This window comes from Pseudorasbora parva, chromosome 19 (genome assembly GCF_024679245.1).
Source record: "Pseudorasbora parva isolate DD20220531a chromosome 19, ASM2467924v1, whole genome shotgun sequence".
Lineage (NCBI taxonomy): Eukaryota > Metazoa > Chordata > Actinopteri > Cypriniformes > Gobionidae > Pseudorasbora > Pseudorasbora parva.
The window spans coordinates 11371398-11386934 of record NC_090190.1 but is presented as its reverse complement, the minus strand read 5'-3'; the positions used below and the strand labels follow the sequence as shown (position 1 = coordinate 11386934).

The following is a 15537-nucleotide window of genomic DNA, read 5'->3' as shown; positions in this document are numbered from 1 at the left end:
AGCAAATTTGAGTGTGGCATGGTTATTTGCGTCAGACAGGCCGGTCTGAGTATTTCACAATCTGCTCAGTTACTAAGATTTTCACGCACAACCATTTCTAGGGTTTACAAAGAAGTGTCAAAATCTTGGTGTTAAGGACTCTTAGAGTAAAGAGTTAATTTTCTGGTGTTGAATTAACACTGCTAGTGTAAACCGCACTCTCTGGCTGGTGAACATATTCAGAGTTAAATATCAATAACACTGACAGAGAGTATAGTCACATCCGGGACATTTCGGCAGCGGAACAAGCTCAAGCCTCGAACTTTTTCTCACAGACGCCATTTTCTTTGCCTCGCGATGCGTAACATCAATGAGGGGAAACGCTGATATTGCGTGTTTCATCCTTTGGTTCCATCTCATTTACGTATCCATTTTATAGCATTATATTGTTTTATAACTAGTTATGTGCTGTGCACGGTTAAACAGCTCTCATAGAGGCATTTTCGTTGACGTGATTCGGACGGAGCAGACCAGGCGGGTGCTTTTTCACAGGGAAACGCCATAAGTAAGTGTTTTAGCTCATTTACAATATGTATTTTATAAAATGTTTATTTAACGCGATATTTAAATGCTCTGCACGCTTAAACGAAACAACCTTTCTCACATGCGGCATTTTCTTTGACTCGTGAGTGGTGACATGGAACTGACGACGAGGAGGCGGGTGCACGCCGCTTGCACTTTATGAGGGAAACGACGAAAGTAAGTGTTTAGCCTAATTTGCAACGTGTTTTTTTAATGACGTCGTTTAACGATATCTAACGCTTTTAAAACGCGCCTAAACCTTTCTTACAGACTAGGCTTGTGACGCAGTTGAGACACGGAGTGTGCTTTTAACAGAGAAAACACCTAAAGTAAGTGTTCTACACATATAATAATCTGTATAATTGCTGTATAATTATGTATTTATGTCTTGGAAAAATCACTGGCCTCACTGGTGAAGCAGCATCAAACCGGGGTTTCTAACATGCTTTCTCTTCCCCGTTATAGTTCATTCACCGAACTGTAATCTTATTGCACTACTTAATCTTTGTGTATGATTTTTATTGGGTAGAATTCCAGATTCAAAGACTCATATTACTAACAAAGGAAAGCTATTTTTTTGCGAAATCAAGTGACAAAGTTTTAGGCAGGATTGTTTTATGAACTTCTAAAAATGTTGACCTAATTTGCTTTTGACCTGTCTCTGTCTTAAGAAGCATCATGTTCATCAGCTGCATCAACATTGATTTTTGACCACCCCCCTGGACTGAAACCAAGGCTGACAGATGACCATGCTTTCTGTTCTGCAGCAAAAAGGTATGTTTAAGGTATAGAAAACTGTAGTGCTTTTCTTGGCAGATTATTGGTAAATATCTTTAAGCACAGATATTGATCAATAATATTTATTTACAATAAAGGACAACTAAGGCAAAACGTGCATGCATCCCTCCATGGATGCTGGATCTTATACACTAGAGATCAACAGTGTGAGAAAGAAAAAGATCAATGTCTATGGTGATACACTTTTATGATGATAAATGCACTTTTATAATGGATACCTGCACTTATGATGATAGATGCACTTTTATGATGATGGATGCACTTTTATGATGATAGATAGATGCACTTTTATGATGATAGATACACTTTTATGATGATAGATACACTTTTATGATGATAGATACACTTTTATGATGGATAGGATGCACTTTTATGATGGATAGATGCACTTTTATGATGATAGATGCACTTTTATGATGATAGATGCACTTTTATGATGGATTGATGCACTTTTATAATGGATAGATGCACTTTTATAATGAATACCTGCACTTATGATGATAGATGCACTTTTATGATGATAGATGCACTTTTATAATGGATACCTGCACTTATGATGATAGATGCACTTTTATGATGATAGATGCACTTTTATGAGGATAGATGCACTTTTATGATGATAGAGGCACTTTTATGATGGATAGATGCACTTTTATGATGGATAGATGCACTTTTATGATGATAGATGCACTTTTATAATGGATACCTGCACTTATGATGATAGATGCACTTTTATGATGGATAGATGCACTTTTATGATGATAGATGCACTTTTATGATGGATAGATGCACTTTTATGATGGATAGATGCACTTTTATGATGGATAGATGCACTTTTATGATGATAGATGCACTTTTATGATGGATAGGATGCACTTTTATGATGGATAGGATGCACTTTTATGATGATAGATGCACTTTTATGATGATAGATGCACTTTTATGATGGATAGATGCACTTTTATGATGATAGATGCACTTTTATGATGGATAGGATGCACTTTTATGATGATAGATGCACTTTTATGATGATAGATGCACTTTTATGATGGATAGATGCACTTTTATAATGGATAGATGCACTAAAGTCTGTGTTTAAAATAGGGCTGGGCGATATGGCCCAAAAAAAAAATCCCCGATTTTTTCACCAAAAATTCGATTTACGATTTAAAACGAATTTTTTCCCCCTCCTACTTAAAATCAATCTGCAGATAACAAAGAAATTGTTCAAAACAAGTTTTACCTTTATTTTGTTTAGGTAAAATTAAATATCTGCAGCTTGGTAGAGTGTGAATAACCCCCGACTATTCCACAGTATAAATGGGCACCATATCTTTTGCAATATACAGTATACATATCAAAGGTTTATGAATTGATATGCAGATAACTTTTATTAACAACAGTAATGTGCAAAAGAAGTATAGGGAAAATTTTAATGTTATGCTCGTATTAAATATAGATTAGCATTGTTTTAGTCTCACACTGAACTGACCGACAGCTTCAGTGATTATTAAAGGAGCTCTTTACTTTTTTTCTGTGTAATTTAGTCACAATTTGAAGAAAAGTTTAGTTTTTCCTGAGACTTTGTGACTTCGTACTTTTCTCCATACATTAGGGAGTGGAAATCGCTAATAAATCAATAAGTGCTCTTCTGCTGGTTATAGTGGTGGGCATTTAATATCTTTTTTAAATAAAAATGCTACAAAATGGATTACACATTTTTTTTAAATAAACTAAAAAAAAACATTCCACTATTTCTTTCACAAGACCCCTTTAAACTTTTAGTTTTACAAACCATCACATTAAAAATAACATTACAATCGGATATTTAGAGCTTTGAAGTGCTGGAAAAAAGTGTGAAGCTCTTGAAAACCATTGGAAAGTGCTTGAATTTCAATCTCAAAAGGTTGTACGAATCCTGAGATAAATAATGACAACAACAACAACAACGTTAAATCCATGTGGTTTTACTACGGTAAATCATGGTGAATGTTGGTGATCTGTGACTGAAACCCCTGACCTTCGCTCAGCTCTGTTTGATCTGATATCTGTGGTTTATAACAGAATTCTGCGCTGACCGCTTCCAGTAGATCACAGTAGCGATGGTATTAATTCTGTGGTGAATTTAAACGGTCTCTCACTGGATCACCAGCGCTGTGTATCGTGTCTGTCACGAGATTGGCCCGTGTGTGAGCTCGCGCTGCGTTCGTGTCAGCGCAGCTTTAAATGAGTAGCGCCTAGCGCGGTTCCGTTCAGACTTCAGACACACTTTGCAGCGGGGTATTGTTAATTGTTCTGTGAAAAACTGAACCAATTACGAATGACACTGTATGTTGTCAGACGCTATCTTTGTTGTTTGTGTATCTCTGTGGCAAATGCGCGCGGGGAGTGCTGAGCCATTACGGGAGCCCAGAGGGGCGGATTTTAAAGAGAAAACCGATTTTCATTCACAAAAATCGTCGTAAACTAAAAACTCGAATTAATCCATTAAATCGATTTATCGCCCAGCCCTAGTTTAAAACTAATGAAACGTGTATACTTTAAGACTGTTTAAAGTATTTCTTCATCCTCAAAATATATTTTGCTCGTTGCCAGCACACCTACCATATGACTGAAAAACAGAAGAACAACTCCACAAACTGCAGACCAATACCCTTGAAAGTGTCACTATTATTGGAGGACCAATACTTTTAGAATGGGTAAGTCATTCTTTCAGACTAAATATTTATGCAAAATGTAGGCTAATTATCACTAACTTTTGGTTAACGTTTGGATATGCCTTCATGTTTAAATGTATTGTTTTTGCTGTTTGTGTTTTTAGGAGAATTTCTATGATGCAGCAAGTAAAGGGTACCTGGCTTGGTGTTTGAAGGCTGTACAGACTAGAACCTGTCTGGAGATGGTACGATTTAACATATAACATGAGAGAATCATGGCCACAAACATCACATTTGTTGGTATTTGGCTAATAGAATCGAGTCAAACTAATTGTTTTCATGATTTGACAGGTATATATTTTCTGTTTGATTTTAGACTCAACAGATTGGGAAATCACCTGCCCCCAACATCACAAAGTCAGGAAGAAGGGAACAAAAATCATTCCAGCAGATGACTAGTAAGTGAGATTTCTTAAGGGTTAGTTCACCCAAAAATGAAAATTCTGTCATCATTTACTCACCCTTATGTCGTTGGACACCCTTAAGACCTCCATTCATCTTCAGACACAGATGAAGATATTAGTGTTGAAATCCGATGGCTCAGAAAGGCCTTCATTGACACCTATATCATTTCCTCTCTCAAGACCCATAAAGGCACTAAAGATGTCGTTACAAAGCCCATCTCACTACAGTGGCTCTACAATCATTTTCTGAGGTGACGAGAATAGTTTTTGTGCGTAAAAAAAACTAAATAACGGCATGGCAGATTTCAAAACACGGCTTCATTAAGCCTCGGCGCATTTTGAATCATAGACAGTCCATGCAACTACCACTTTCAAGCCACAGAAATATATAAAGGTACATCATTAAAGTACTCCATGCAACTCCAGTGTTTTAACATACATTTTCATTAAACTATGCAAATGCCGTGTTTGCAAAATATATATATATATATATATATATATATATATATATATATATATATATATATATATATATATATATATATATATATATATATATATATATATTTTATAAATGGAGTTGAGATTTTTTGAGCAAATAAAGCACTTGTTTCATAAAAATGAGGTTAAACCCATGGAGTCACATAGATCACTTATGATTTATGATTTCCTTTGTACCTTTCTAGGCTTTGGAAGTGGAGGCTGAATAGGCTGTAAATGAAAGGACAGAAATTTCTTAGATATTATTAAAAATATGGAAAAAAAGATGAAAAAAAGTCTTACGGGTTAAGAACAACATGAGGGTGAGTAATTTAATAACAGAAGTAACTTGGGTGAAGTAAGCCTTTAATGTACTTGGAAATCAGTCAATTCTAACCAAAATAGTTTATTGGTTGAGTCACCAAAGTCCAAGATGATTGAACTTTTTGCACCATAAACTTACTGTATTTATAAAATACAACTAGAATTAATTGTAATTGGTCTGGTATTGTGTTGTTTAGGGAACCAGGATTCCAGAGAGTTGGATCTACACAGCTTTTCCTGTTCTGCATATGAAACCACAACTGAACTGCACTGTTAGCAACTGGACACAACTGATCCACAGATATCCTGTGACTGTTTTTTCATCTGCTGAATGTTGTGTTGACTCAAGTACTGCTGTTCTGTTGCAAAGTTGAAGGTACTGAACCAACTTCACTGACACAGGACATATATTCACTGACATGCAGGACTTGAAGTATTACACACTTATAAGCAGCTTTAATAGCTTATGAAAGAAATGCATATATTATGCCTTCATCATTTATTTTAAAAGTTAACCTTCTGTGATGTAAATGGACTTGCTTGTAAATAAAGAACTAGTTTAAAACAACTTTTTGCATTCTTTATTTTTTACTTTACAATGAACAGCGTGTGTGTGTGTGTGTGTGTGTGTATGCATGTATGTGTATATATATATATAGACTGATTTCCATTTTTCTGAAGTGTTAGGTCAACACCAGAACAGTGTAGAATTTTAACTCTGCCAGTGTTTTCTACAAAGCTGCACTTAACTCTGTAACAGTGTTGTTGTTATCTGCATTGGTGTTAATATTTTACTCTATTAGAGTTTATTGTAACACCGAGTTGGGTGTTGTGAGAGGCAACACTTTTAAAAGTGTTGAATTAACACTTTGCGGGTGGTTCCCATATATACACTTTTAAAGTGTTGAAATTAACTCTATTGGTGTTGATTTCCGGATTTCAAATTTACTGTGGGAAAAACATCCAGTATGCGGCAGTCCTGTGGGCGAAAATGCCTTGTTGATGCTAGAGGTCAGAGGAGAATGGGCCGACTGATTCAAGCTGATAGAAGAGCAACTTTGACTGAAATAACATTACAACCGAGGTATGCAGCAGAGCATTTGTGAAGCCACAACACACACAACCTTGAGGCGGATGGGTTACAACAGCAGAAGACCCCATCAGGTACCACTCATCTCCACTACAAATAGGAAAAAGTTGCAGCAATTTGCACAAGCTCACCAAAATTGGACAGTTAAAGACTGGAAAAATGTTACCTGGTCTGATGAGTCTCTATTTATGTTGAGACATTCAGATGGTAGAGTCAGAATTTGGCATAAACAGAATGAGAACATGGATCCATCATGCCTTGTTGTGCCGGCTTCTGGTGGTGGTGTAATGCTGTGGGGGATGTTTTCTTGGTGCACTTTAGGCCCCTTAATGCCAATTGGGCATCGTTTAAATGCCACGGCCTACCTGAGCATTGTTTCTGACCATGTCCATCCCTTTATGACCACCATGTACCCATCCGCTGATGGCTACTTCCAGCAGGACCATGTCACAAAGCTCAAATAATTTAAAATGAGTTTCTTGAACATGAGAATGAGTTCACTGTAATAAAATGGCCCCCAGAGTCACCAGATCTCAACCCAATAGAGCATCTTTGGGATGTGGTGGAACGGGAGCTTCGTGCCCTGGATGTGCATCCCACAAATCTCCATCAACTGAAAGATGCTATCCGATCAATATGGGCCAACATTTCTAAAGAATGATTTCAGCACCTTATTGAATCAATGCCACGTAGAATTAAGGCAGTTCTGAAGGCGAAAGGGGGTCAAACACAGTATTAGTATGGTGTTCCTAATAATCCTTTAGGTGAATATATGAAACTGCATATATTGAACATTTCCAGTGACTGATCACATCAAAAATTTTCAGTTGGCCAAATTTAATTAAAATATGATTCGACAGAATTAAATTGCATCAATTCACAAAAATTCTGTTTGGTCAACTGTAAAATGTAGGTGTGATCAGTTACTAGAATTTTTTCAGCTGGAGACATGAATATATATATATAATAAATATTTGACCTGAGAACAGTGAGAAGTAATTTTTCACATGGATTTTAGTATACTATTGAATAATGACTGAATACTTCAGCTTAATCAACAAAATATTGTTTATTTATTTCTGTCCAGCAGACCAGTACAATGTTTGCAATTAAGTGTAGCAAAAGCATATTTGTGATATTTGAGGCTCGATGTGCTGCGGTGATACGCTAATTCCTTGTTGTATAGCTTGCACACAACCATGCTCTTGTCGACGCTTCCATCCTTTCGTTTTTTTAAAACAAAATTTCCCATCCACGGGGCCAAGCAAAGCTGTCTCATCAGCTTCTTCGTTCATGTTCACTATGGTTTGTTGTTGTCGTGACTCGTGAGCGCTAGTATTTCAGAATAATCGGTCCGTCGAAACTCATCCATTGAAAAACGTTCCGCGGTGCAAAAATAAGTGTGGTTAAAATTGTTATTTATTTTTTGTGTAATTAATTAACGCGTTAAAGTCCCGTAATTAATTAATCTTAATTAACGCGTTAAAGTACCGGCCCTTTATATATATATATATATATATATATATATATATATATATATATATATATATATATATATATATATATAATATATTTTGTATTAAATCATAAATGCCACGAAAATGTTATTCAAAATCAAAATTTTATGAATTTAGTTTATTATACATGCTTTTGGAGTATTTAAATTTAATTAAACCATCAAAAGGAAATCCAGACAAATGTAAACTGAAAACATAGAATTTGAGAAAAATAAAAACAGATTTCATGCCCTAACAATGTAATCCCAAATGTTCCAAGCTCCAAAAAGGACATGAAGGTAACATGAAATTATTCCAAACGACTGGTATATTCCACTAGCCTAGAAATCTAGACGCACCCTAGCGGCAGCAAATTTAATTTGCCCGCAAGTGTCGTCTAGGAACTCTCAATACCATTCTGAGCTGTGTTCCTCACAATCTGGACGGCCCAATCACATCATGTATAGAGTCGGCGGGCGGGGCCATAATGACGACGGCCGAGTTGCGTTTGCGTGCTTCTAGTAAACACAGAAACTGGCGAACGCCGGCGGTCTTTCGAATCAGCTCTGACCGCGACTCTGGAAGACTTGGAGTTAAGCTTTTCTCTGAGAAAAGAACAAAGAGCGGCACTGAAGTCATTCTTAAAAAGGGAAGATGTGTTCGGAGTTTAGCCGACCGGATACGGCGAATGTTTAATCAGTCAGCGAGCTCTGCTTCACCTTCGTTGCTCTGGTTGGTGTAGCGCTATCCTATCGCGTGCAGAGGGAGTTTGAAAGACAACCGTTTATCCCGCCCCTCGGATTGAGCCCTGTCTATGGTGAGTTTCCAGACCAAACATCTTGATGTGGGTCTGGCTTGTCAGGCTAATATTCCACATCTTCTGAATTGATGCAAATCAAAACTCTGATTTGATCCCATTGCCTTTCATAATATGGGCAAAAACAGCTTAAACATTCTTCAAAATATATGCTTTTGTGTTCTTCAGAAGAAAGTAAGTTTTGACTTGAGAGTGAGTAAATTAATTAATATTTCTATAACGGTAAAGGTAATGAAAGTACTTGATTTATATGTCCAAGATAAAATGCATATATTGCTTAGAAGAAAAAGAAGACAAACGGCATCTGTGTGTTGGTATTATACGCCTGTGTTGCTGTTCTTGGAGCCTCTTATAGGGAAACCTGGACATGAAGGGAGCAAAGGGACTCTGTAAAATGTTTGGCCCTGGGCCTCGCTCGCTTCCATGATCGGGGAGTTAGGGTGGGAGTCTGGGGAACAGAGGGGAAAACGGTTCGAAGGACCAGGAAATGCAGCTCTAGGGTCCTGTCACAGATGAGGTCCACGCTCGACTTTCATCTGAACGAGCCATTAAGTGTAATGACGTGTAGGTGTAATGGAATGTGCCTGTAACATCTGCGCAGAGAGGGAGAGAGAAGAGAGAAGGAAAGGAGGAGAGAAGGGACAATGTTAATAGATTTGCAGATACACTGCTGGGAGAACAAAAGATTTTTTTCTTTCTGCTTTATTGCTCTGAGGTCCATCTGGTGCCTGTGCGCGCGTGTTTTGTGTATGTGTAAATGTGCGGCGTGCTGTGCTGTGTGTGTGTGTGTTAAATTGCTAAAATGACTGACAAGACTCTCCCATTATGCAAGCATGTAAAGATCCACAATATATTGGTATCACATCATCTAATGATATGTTTTTTTTTAAGTATTATTTTTCATATTGGTCTATATTGGATATTTTGCTAGATCATTTCCTGTGTTTTTATATATAGATTACCTTAGGCATAATTTTGAAAAACAATAATAATGTCACCAACTAAAAGTCATCTTGAGCAAATCTAATTTCAAATTTTTCATTCAGTTTTTAGCCGTAACTTTAAAAAAAAATCTGTTTATAAGCTATCTTTAGAATTTTTCCAATTCTGAAATGATCCATTTTGATTCTTATTCCAAAAGGTTGTGCGTGCGTGCGTGTGTGTGTGTGTGTGTGTGTGTGTGTGTGTGTATTCAACTTGTGGATAAAGTGCCTAAAAATGGATCTTTCTTACACAAACCAATCGCTTCACTTCAGAAGGCCTTGATTATCTTTCGTGGGCTTATGCAACAATTCACTGCCATTATAGCTTGAAAGATCCAGGACATTTTTAATATAACTCATCTGAAAGAAGAATGTCGTGTATACCTAGGATGCTTTGAGGGTGAGTAAATAAGGGGTTTCCATTTTCTAATTTCTATTTTTGGTTGAACTGTCCCTTTAAGAACAAATTTGTGTACAAACAAATGTTTTATGAATCTGATTTTTTTGTGAGAAGGTCTCCTGCTGTGTGTACAAATACGAAAGAATCCACACAATTATTAGTGAACGAGACCCATTGTGTTTATATGGATATTTTGAGATGATTTTGTGTGTATTTGTCTGTTTCAGTATTTGCAGTACTCATTCGCATGCACAGAAATATCCCATCTACAAGTCTCTATATTATGATAGACATAGACATTCTGATGACAGACCTTTCCTCAAGAAGCCATATGATTCGAGGTATCATTCATGTGCAAAACACTGTGCCAGATGAGTTACTTGACAGCTTAATACTTGTATTCAGAGATTTGTTTGAATTCCTACCTCTACACAATGATCTATAGTGATGTTTGCTTTGATAAAAACATAACTTTTTTCTGCTATTATTTCCTTAATGATAGAAGTGGTTGTTAACATGATCTCCTCCACTCCTGTATGTTACCTGATGATAGATAAATGTGCTGATATTGAAACGCTCTGACATTTTGTTTAACGTCAAGTGTTCTTGAATACTCTGCATATACAATCCCTCTTCCTTGTGTGTGTGTGTGTGTGTGTGTGTGTGTGTGTGTGTGTGTGTGTGTGTGTGTGTGTGTGTTTGTGTGTGTGTGTGTGTGTGTTCACATGACCCTACTCATCATTCAGATACTGGGCCGCAGCCAAAACGCCCACCCCAGAGCCTGCTCATAATAAGTAATAATGTGATATTTGCTTTCATGCTTTAAGCGGGTGGAATGTTTGGACCTCCCATTTAGACACAACAGGAATTTGGCTCTAAATGTGCACAGGTGCACCAAGAGCGCGAGGGGAAAAAAAAAATTCTGTTTCAACATCTGTGTCAGTGGCTGTTGCTATCTCCCTTAAAACGCAGAGAAGCTGCTTTAAATAGCTGCAAAAGCTGGTGCCAGGCCAAGCATGTGTGCCCTGATCGGAGAGGTTTTACAAGAAGGCATGGAGTATTATTTTTCATTCTCTCTTTTTTTTTGTGGGGGGTTGCAGCTGAATTTAGGCTGAAATGTTTGTGCTCACACGCCTGCACTCTCTCTTGCTCTCTTTTGCGGATGTCCCTCTGTGAAGGTCCATATGTTCTGCAGCTGGTGTGTGTATGTATGTGTGAATCAGTGAAGAGTGCTCTGTGATAGTGTGGGTAGACATAATGATTTTAAAGAATGTGTCATCAAGTTTTTCCCAGGTACCTGCTGTAATGTTTCCATGGCGTTTAAGTGTTTGACAACCTTGTGCACAAAGCTGCAGGTATACTTCCTCTGAATAAGGCGAGTGTGGAGTAGATTGTTCTCTTTGCTGATGAATTCCTTTCATAAGTGGAGATGTACACTGGTTAAGCTTTATTCAAAGCTTGTATTTTTGCTACATTTAATAAGTCAGTAAAATAAATAAAGTTTATTATATTCTGGTTATGTCTGCAGAGCTAAGCTTTAGGTAATAAAGTGTGTGTGTGTGTGTGTGTGTGTGTGTGTGTGTGTGTGTGTGTGTGCGCGTGATTATTAATTTTCGAAAAAGAGAAAATATCCAGTGAGCGGCAGTTCTGTGGACAAAAATGCCTTGTTGATGCCAGAGTTCAGAGAATGTCCAGACTGGTTCAAACTAACAGAAAGGCGACCGTAACTCAAATAGCCACTCGTTAAAACCGAGGTCTGCAAAAGAGCATCTCTTAACACACAACGCATCAAACCTTGAGTAAGGGGTGTAACTTAACATCACATATACCTTGAACTCTCCCAAACCTTGTTTACTTGAGGTATGCTGGTTCCAAAACACGTCAGGGAGTAATTCAGGCAACGCGGAGTATGTTCCCTGGTTAACACACACACAATTCTCAACAGAGCAACAACTGGATGATTCACCATGGAAACAGAAAAAAACTATATACCATATACTTCCTCTTCTTCTGTTGTTTAATAGTGATTTTCATAACCTACTTAGTGCACATCGCCAACTATTTGGTGGTTAGGCAATAATTTTTATTCTTCTTTTATTAAAGGTGTCATGAACTGGCTTTTTTTTTCTTTTTGTATACTGTTGTCTGAGGTCAGCTCATGACATTTGTGTGGTTTTTCAACCCGATCACACATAAATGCGTATAAATAGTACGAGTGTGCAATGTCGTGGAATGTATACGGCAAAACTCATTTTGGCGTGCATATGATACGCTGTTTTTCGCGTGCATATGATACGCACTTTATGGCGTATATATGACATGCTCTTGGGTAGGTTTAGGGTAGTGGGGTGGGGGGTTCGTATGTATAATACGCCATAAAATGAGTGTCATATGCACGCGAAAACAGCGTGCCATAGACACGCCAAAATGAGTTTTGGCATATACATTCCACGACATTGCACACTTGTACTATTTATACGCATTTTTGTGAGAATAGCCTGGGTTTTTACATTCAAAAACATCCTAACTAATAAGTAATAGGCTATTTTCTACACTGGTTTTGAGGCTGTCTTCTGAACGCTCGGCTTTGATGGGCGTGCCGCACTGGAGACTTGGAAGTAAACGCCCACGGCTAGGATTGGGTAAGATTTGCATATTTAATGAGCTTCAGCTCCACTGTTATATCTATGCCCCTGTCAGATCACATGAGGGAGGGATTGTTTTGAAAGCGGCAACTGCAAAGATTCTCTCGACCAAAGGGCTCGTAAACATCTTTATAAAGCAAACACAATGATTTATTTCTCATCCACCCGTGATTGATTGGAATATTATTTCTGTATTACTAGGCTTGCACGATCAGCCTATATAAGGCAAACCGCATGCGCGCGCGCACACACACACACACACACACACACACACACGTGAGCAACCAGATCAAGAAAGAATTTCTGCTGACGGATGTACTTTTTGGTACACATTCCAAACACACAGACCCCATACTACTAATACTACATAAAAAAGACATTTTACTCACATAAGTGTGTTGCACCATTCCTGTCGGATCCAATATTGAAGGCACAACATTGTTTCCAGAACTTGAGACTTTTTTACAAACGATTCCGCAGTGAAATTAAGCGAACACATGTACGGTCTTCCCCACGTGAGCTGGAAGTTCATTAAAAATAAATGAAGTATCATACATTTCTATATATGATCCAAAGGAAGCTTATGCAGTGACTTCCACAATATATTGCTATCTTCTTCCACATTGTTATTGCTGCTGGCTAGCGATCCGAACAGCTCCATGAGTCGGTGAGCGGGGCTACTGAATTACACATGCTTTTTATTCTGTATAGGCGTGTTTCGTCGTGCGATGACGTAAGGATGAAGCATACAATCGTTTTCTGGGCCTGGTGTCTATAAAAGCTTTTCTTTGACTAAAAAGGAAGTTTTCAGCTCTGAAACTTACAGGATAATCTTATATATCAAAAGCTCAAGGGAAAGTGCTGTTTCATGAATACCGAGTTTTTTACACTGTTAAAAACTTGGACAAAGTTGGTAGTTTGATGGAGTATTTCAGTGCCAAAAATACTCCTGGTTTCTCTATGTAAACACAGACGAGTCTGACGTGTAAAACCGTTCCGCTTTCTACTGCTAACATTAAATCACATACAATAGTCCATACACCAAATGATGTCCTCATAAACCACGAGTAAACACTCACAAATGTTGAAAAACTTGTAGTTGTCATTGCTGCTTCTCCTGTTCAATTTCAGCCTCTAGATCTGATTATGGATCATATGTATGGCTAAATCTGATTGATCTCCATGGTTTATTTAGGATAACTTTTTCTCTCTCCACGATTAAAGGATGTCACAGATTTCAGATGCGCTCAACGCAATAGCTGTGCTTTCTTGAGATTCTTTAGTTCCGCCCACAAATGACTTTTCTGAGATATGAAGGATGTAATGCTACTCTATAGGCACTCAAGATTGACATGAAATTGACTTCAGTGTATGAATGAATGAATGAAAGGGTGGATGTGAGGCAATATGCAAAGCGCTTTGGTGGCCATGTGTCTGTTAAAAGTGTGCTATATAAATGCATACCATTTACCGTTTTGTATTGAATGTAAAATGTTACTTTTATATTTTTGTTTTTTGTATCACCTTTATTCTCATGGAAGTCTTCCTCTTCCTTTCTGTTAACATCCTCACATTTGCCACGATGTATCAGACTGCTTATCAGTCATATCATTCAAAGGACGAAGTAAAAAAAAAAAAAAAGGCCCAGAAACCGCAGCTGAAATGGTTTAGCTGAGCAAATGTTATGCATGCCACTTCTTCCATCAAGACTGCTTATTATTCCCCAGCTTTCTGGCTAAGTGGCTGCCATTCTAAAAGGCAGCTTACACAGCCCTTAGCCCATCTTCAACTGTAATGTATTACTGTAGAAGGTATCAGCCAATGAGAGGAGTGCCCTCATGCGCCTTGTAGAAGGGTACGGTTTTGAGTCGAAAATTGTGGCCTGTCAGTAGAACAAGCATTTCCAGGCTGTCGAGTCATTGCGATTTTGATTTGAAGCATTTGTGACTTCACTGCTATAGTGGCAGAAAAACACTGTGCTTTTCCTTTCATTTTCCCCATACTGCAGCTTTTCTATCAACCTTTCAAAGGCATTAACAATTTAGAGCCACATTTTTTTATCTTAGAACAGAAATCTGTGCTTCCATTATTACTCAAAGCTCCTTACTATTTATGATTTACGCAAAATGTTCTAAAATGTTTTACATTTACATCTGAAAATATTTCAGTTTATACTGAATTCAGCTTTTATCCAGTGAGGAATCACAATTTAACCCAGATCAGGAAGGGAATCTGGTGATGCAGAACAGATATACATGAAGGCATGTTGTCTTTGTAGGTAACACATAGGATTTTGTTCTCAAAACAATTTCTATGTACAAGTAAAAATACATTTAGTATGAAAAATAAGAAATGATGTATTAGGGTCATTGATGCATATTTTCCACAAGTTGGTTTGATTCTTTAGGGTCTTCGCGTAAAGTTTGTAATATACTTTGGATAAAATTCCTCCTGATTGTGTAAAACAACACTATTTTTACCTCCTCAGAAACAGCTCTGTTCACAGCGACCTGTTTCGGTGCTTGTCTCTTTAAATGATAATGAGCTACTGCTCACTCCACCCCTCTCTTCCGTGGGGCGTGCAGACAAGTGAAGTGCTGCCTTGGCGGACAGTGTACAACTGGCTGAGGGTGGAAATATCCTAATATGGGACAGTCCATCAGCAGTCGTGGGTGGAGCATGAGCAATATGACATCATATTGCTCATAAAATTAAAACGGCTTGCTTATTGAGTGTCAAGGCTTTTTGAGGATAAAATAAAAAAGCACATGGATTTTTATCATTGTAGTGAGGTTGTGTCCACACACAGCAAAGACATGCAG

At 37.7% G+C, this 15537-nt stretch overlaps 2 long non-coding RNA genes across 5 annotated transcripts in view; both read left to right on the top strand.

The window, feature by feature from the left end:
• Positions 1–15537, top strand: part of LOC137047903 (uncharacterized) — a 90785-nt gene that overhangs the window by 57015 nt on the left and 18233 nt on the right. The gene's annotated exons all lie outside the window — the stretch shown is intronic.
• LOC137047900 (uncharacterized) lies at positions 121–5875 on the top strand. Of its 3 annotated transcripts, XR_010899281.1 has the most exons (8): positions 121–544; positions 670–738; positions 832–890; positions 1233–1335; positions 3955–4058; positions 4181–4261; positions 4393–4474; positions 5482–5875. It is a non-coding gene; the product is annotated as an uncharacterized lncRNA (long non-coding RNA). The 3 variants fall into 3 exon arrangements; XR_010899280.1 differs by having other exon boundaries at positions 121–738; XR_010899279.1 differs by lacking the exons at positions 121–544; positions 670–738 and having other exon boundaries at positions 745–890.